Below are 6,675 nucleotides of genomic sequence, written 5' to 3' on the forward strand. Positions count from 1 at the left end.
AAGGATTGTTCGGTGCGGGGCCTCGCCGGACTACAAAAAATACGGCTCAGGTCAAAATATTACGCCATGATGGAACTGGACGCATAAATGTGTTCAGATTTTATACTCACGAGTTCACCAGGGGCTGGGCCCTGGGATCCCGCGCCGGGCTGTTGTCGGCGGCGGCAGTAGACCCTTCCGGAAGAGGAGCTTTTCCCCTCTTAGGCGACTCGGCCTCCAAGTGTATGGAGGCCGCCCTCTTCTTTCTTCCCCCCGCGGGGGATTCATCTTCCTCCTCCTCGTCCTCTTCGGAGGCAGAACGGGCGTTGGAACCTTCGGATATTGTGTCCGAAGTGCCGCGGCGACGAAGGCCACCACGGGTCTTTCTGGCCTCCTTCTCGTCCTTCTTCTTCTTCGGCACCTTTTACGGCGCCGGGACCAGCATCTTCGTTAGAAGTGGGACGGCCGGTCCTTCGGGCAGCGGGGCCGGACAGTGGATTCGCTCCGCCTTCGTCGTCCAGCCCTAGGGGAGTTGAGGAAAACACACTAAGAATTTCCCTTGGGTTATGCGGATAAAACGTATGATAACTTACCGAGCTTGCAGGGCGGGACAGTTGGTAGCCGCGGTCCTCGGCCGAGTCCGGCCATGATTTGCCGGACTTGAAAAGCACCTTCCAGATATCTTTGTGCGAAGAGCCAAAGAGCTCTCGCAGGGTCTGGTACTTGGCCGGATCGAATTCCCATAGATTGCAAGTCCGGTGTTGACAAGGCAGGATCCGGCGAACTAACATCACCTGGACTACATTGACAAGTTCGATGTTCTTGTCCTCCATGCCCTTAACGCGCGTCTGGAGCACCGACAGTTCGTCGGGCGAAGACCAGTTCAGGCCTTTCTTGAGCCAGGACGTAAGCCGCAGTGGGGCTCCGGATCGGAACTCGGGAGCAGCGGCCCATCCCGTGCCGCGCGGCTCAGTGATGTAAAACCACTGCTGTTGCCACTCCTTGACGGAATCATTAAAAGTACCTGTTGGCCATGTGATGTTGGGCATCTTGCTCACCATAGCGCCCCCGCACTCGGCGTGCTCGCCGCTCACCACCTTGGGTTTCACATTAAAGATCTTCAGCCATAGGCCGAAGTGTGGCGAGATGCGGAGGAAAGCCTCGCACACGACAATGAATGTCGAGATGTTGAGGAAGGAATTGGGGGATAGATCATGAAAATCGATCCCATAATAATACATGATGCCGCGAACGAGCGGGTGGAGGGGAAACCCTAGCCCGCGGACAAAATGAGGGAGGAATACAACCCTCTCGTGGGGTTCCGGAGTAGGGACGATCTGTCCCGCCGTCGGAAGACGGTGGCTGATTTTCTTGGCCAGGTACCCGGCCTCCCGAAGCTTTTTGATATCCTTCTCCCGGACGGTAGAGGCCATCCACTTGCCTCCTGCTCCAGATCCGGACATTTTCGGAAGGCCTTTGTGGGCGGAGAAGACGAACGCTTGGGCGCTGGAGCTCGAGCGAAAGGGAATGAATCGGGAAGGAGAAAGCGTGGGTGCGAAAGGGAGTCCTTATCCCCTTATAAAGGCAGCAGGGATCCTGCGCCTCCCCACTTGCTTGATAAACTCGCTTATTCCCCGAGCACCGTGATTAATGGCGCGGTTGGGTTACCCACACCCATATTGATGAGAATCCCGTGATAAGGGGACACGATCTCTGCTTCAACAAGACGTGCCAAGAAAACCGCCTCGCAGTATGTGCAGTAGCTGGTTGAGAAAAATGGTTCGAATAATGACCGGGCCATGGCGTGATGTCACGCTACTAAATGTGTCAGCAGATTAGATTTGTGGGATATTATACTCTCTACGGTGGTATGTGGAATTTGTTTTGCAGAGCCGGACACGATCCTTGTGTTCGAAATCATCTACGGAGTATTCGGAGGAAGAACCCGCCTTGCAATGCCGAAGACAATCTGCGCGCCGGACTCATCGTCATTGAAGCCTGGTTCAGGGGCTACTGAGGGAGTCCTGGATTAGGGGGTCCTCGGACAGCCGGACTATATACTTTGGCCGGACTGTTGGACTATGAAGATACAAGATTGAAGACTTCGTCCCGTGTCCGGATGGGACTCTCCTTGGCGTGGAAGGCAAGCTTGGAAAATCGGATATGTAGATCTCCTCCCTTGTAACCGACTCTGTGTAACCCTAGCCCCCTCCGGTGTCTATATAAACCAGAGGGTTTAGTCCGTAGGACGACAACAATCATAATCGTAGGCTAGCTTCTAGGGTTTAGCCTCTACGATCTCGTGGTAGATCAACTCTTCTAATACTCATATCATCAAGATCAATCAAGCAGGAAGTAGGGTATTACCTCCATCGAGAGGGCCCGAACCTGGGTAAACAATGTGTCCCCCGCCTCTTCTTACCATCCACCTTAGACGCACAGTTCGGGACCCCCTACCCGAGATCCGCCGGTTTTGACACCGACAGGGCCCACGAGGCAGGGGCGCGCCCAGGGGGTAGGGCGCGCCCCACCCTCGTGGCCAGGGTGTGGGCCCCCTTGGGTTGATTCTTTCTCCAATATTTTTTTATATATTCCAAAACGTGCCTGCGTGAAGTTTCAGGACTTTTGGAGTTGTGCAAAATAGGTCTCTAATATTTGCTCCTTTTCCAGCCCAGAATTCCAGCTGCCGGCATTCTCCCTCTTCATGTAAACCATGTAAAATGAGAGAGAATAGGCATAAGTATTGTGACATAATGTGTAATAACAGCCCATAATGCAATAAATATCGATATAAAAGCATGATGCAAAATGGACGTATCAACTCCCCCAAGCTTAGACCTCGCTTGTCCTCAAGCGGAAGCCGATAACGAAAAATATGTCCACATGTTTAGAGATAGAGGTGTCGATAAAAGAAAATACGGACATGGGGGCATCATGATCATTCTTATAACAACAACACATATATATATTGTCATATGATTTCTTATGCTAAAGTAACAATATATTCACAATGTAAAGTATGAATCAGAAACTTCATTGAAAACTAACAAACTATGATCTCGGTCATTGAGGAAATTGCAATTTATCATAACATAGGAAAGAGTCAATAGAAGAGCTTTTCAGCAAGTCCACAGATGACCCACAAGTATAGGGGATCTATCGTAGTCCTTTCGATAAGTAAGAGTGTTGAACCCAACGAGGAGCAGAAGGAAATGATAAGCGGTTTTTAGCAAGGTATTCTCTGCAAGCACTGAAATTATCGGTAACAGATAGTTTCGTGATAAGGTAATTTGTAACGAGCAACAAGTAAAAAAAGAAAATAAAGTGCAGCAAGGTGGCCCAATCGTTTTTGTAGCAAAGGACAAGCCTGGACAAACTCTTATATAGAGAAAGCGCTCCCGAGGACACATGGGAATTATCGTCAAGCTAGTTTTCATCACGTTCATATGATTCGCGTTCGGTACTTTGATAATTTGATATGTGGGTGGACCGGTGCTTGGGTGCTATCCTTACTTGGACAATCATCCCACTTATGATTAACCCCTATTGCAAGCATCCGCAACTACAAAAGAAGTATTAAGGTAAACCTAACCATAGCATGAAACATATGGATCCAAATCAGCCCCTTACGAAGCAACGCATAAACTAGGGTTTAAGCTTCTATCACTCTAGCAACCCATCATCTACTTATTAATTCCCAATGCCTTCCTCTAGGCCCAAATAACGGTGAAGTGTCATGTAGTCGACGTTCACATAACACCACTAGAGGAGAGACAACATACATCTCATCAAAATATTGAACGAATACCAAATTCACATGACTACTAATAGCAAGACTTCTCCCATGTCCTCAGGAACAAAAGTAACAACTCACAAAGCATATTCATGTTCATAATCAGAGGAGTATTAATATGCATATAGGATCTGAACATATGATCTTCCACCAAATAAACCAACTAGCATCAACTATAAGGAGTAATCAACACTACTAGCAACCCACAAGTACCAATCTGAGGCTTTGGGACAAAGATTGGATACAAGAGATGAACTAGGGTTTGAGAGGAGATGGTGCTGGTGAAGATGTTGATGGAGATTGGCCCCCTCCCGATGAGAGGAGCGTTGGTGATGATGATGGCGATGATTTCCCCCTCCCGGAGGGAAGTTTCCCCGGCAGAACAGCTCTGCCGGAGCCCTAGATTGGTTCCGCCAAGGTTCCGCCTCGTGGCGGCGGAGTTTCTTCCCGAAAGCTTGCTTATAATTTTTTCTCAGATGAAAGACTTCATATAGCAGAAGATGGGCACCGGAGGGCCACCAGGGGGCCCACGAGGTAGGGGGCGTGCCCAGGGGGGTAGGGCGTGCCTCCCACCCTCGTGGCCAGGGTGTGGCCCCCTATGGTATTTTCTCCGTCCAGTATTTTTTATTAATTCCAAAAATGACTTCCGTGAAGTTTCAGGACTTTTGGAGCTGTGCAGAATAGGTCTCTAATATCTGCTCCTTTTCCAGCCCAGAATTCCAGCTGCCGGCATTCTCCCTCTTCATGTAAACCTTGTAAAATAAGAGAGAATAGGCATAAGTATTGTGACATAATGTGTAATAACAACCCATGATGCAATAAATTTCAATATAAAAGCATGATGCAAAATGGACGTATCATCCACATACTCAACTATCACTTAGTCTTTCACAATTGCTAACACTCACGCAATACTTATGGGTATGGAGTTTTAATCAGACACAGAGAAAGATAGGGGCTTACAGTGTTGCCTCCCAACCTTTTACCTCAAGGGTAATGTCAACAATAATAGTTCATGCTAACTTACATCCAATTGGATATATATATATCAGGGTCTTTCCAACACAATGTGCTTGCCAAAGGATAAAAAATAAAAAGGAAAGGTGAAGATCACCTTGACTCTTGTATAAGGTATAAGGCAAAAGTAGAAGATAGGCCCTTCGTAGAGGGAAGCAGAGGTTATCATGTGCTTTTATGGTTGGATGCATGAAATCTTAATGCAAAAGAACGTCACTTTATATTGCCACTTGTGATATGGACCTTTATTATGCAGTCCGTCGCTTTTATTGCTTCCACATCACAAGATCGTATAAAGCTTATTTTCTCCACACTAATAAATCATACATATTTAGAGAGCAATTTTTATTGCATGCAACAATGACAACTTACTTGAAGAATCTTACTCAATCCATAGGTAGGTATGATGGACACTCATGGCAAAACTGGGTTTAAGGATATTTGGAAGCACAAGTAGTATCTCTACTTGGTGCGAAGAATTTGGCTAGCATGAGGGGGAAAGGCAAGCCCAACATGTTGGACGATCCATGACAATATACTTTATTTCGGATATAAGAAAACATAACCCATTACGTTGTCTTCCTTGTCCAACATCAACCTTTTAGCATGTCATATTTTAATGAGTGCTCACAATCATAAAAGATGTCCAAGATAGTATATTTATATGTGAAAACTTCTCTTTCTTTATTAGTTCCTATTAATTGCAATGATGACCAAAACTATGTTTGTCAACTCTCAACAACTTTTATTCATCATACTCTTTATATGTGAAGTCATTACTCTCCATAAGATCAATATGATCTCTTTAATTCTTTTTACTCTTTCTTTTATTCTTTCAAGATCATAGCAAGATAACCAAGCCCTCGACTCAAAACTAATCTTTATTATATATAGCTCACAGACTCGATTACATAGAAGGATCATAAAGCAAAACTCAAACTAGATCATACTTATACTTTATTCTACTAGATCAAGATATTACCAAAAGGATCGAACTAAGAAAAAGGTAAAGATAGGAGTGTGATGGTGATACGATACCGGGGCACCTCCCCCAAGCTTGGCAGTTGCCAAGGGGAGTGCCCATACCCATGTGATTATATCTCTTTCCTCTGGGGTGGTGATGATGGAGTTGTTGATGATGTAGGCTTGTCGTCCATCTTCCAAGGCATAGGCTCACCATCATAAAAGGATGATCGAGTCTCCGGGATCCTCAAATCTGCAGCCAAACTCATCCTCTTGAATCTATATTCATACTCACAGTTTTGGTTTTGCAGGTCATAGATCTGGGCTTGGAGGCGCTCAATTTTCTTGTGAAGCTTGAAGATGGCATCCCCAATGTTCTTGGCATCCAGCTTGTGGTTATTGGTGAACTCCATGATCATTATGTGATTGGCATCGAGTCCACGTTCCACCATCTCCTGGTACTTGAAAACTTGTTGCTCCATTGCTTCGAGCCTTGTCTCCGTGCTTCCGGTCCTCCTTGTTCCCTCAACATCGCGGATGTGCAACAACCCCTCATGCATCTCAATGGTTTGAGGATGTTGTAGCACTTCCGCGAGGTAGGGGTTGATGACCTTCTCGAAGAACTTGTCCTTGGGGGCACTTCGAGACGTCATGGTGATCTAGATCTGTCAGAAAACAGCTTGAAACAAAAACAGAGGATATTTGCATGATACGGTAGTCAAAACCTTCAGGAGATTATATAGTGAATTTTTACCGACTAAAAGAAGTATCGTGCAAGAAAACGGAGTCCGGAGGGCACACGAGGTGCCCACGAGGCAGGGGGCACGCCCTCCACCCTCGTGGATGCCTCGTGTCCTCTTCGGACTACTTCTTATTTTCCTATTTTCTTAAATATTCCAAAACGGAGAAAAATTGCCATTAGA

Source organism: Aegilops tauschii, chromosome 3, assembly GCF_002575655.3.
Source record: "Aegilops tauschii subsp. strangulata cultivar AL8/78 chromosome 3, Aet v6.0, whole genome shotgun sequence".
Taxonomy (NCBI): domain Eukaryota; kingdom Viridiplantae; phylum Streptophyta; class Magnoliopsida; order Poales; family Poaceae; genus Aegilops; species Aegilops tauschii.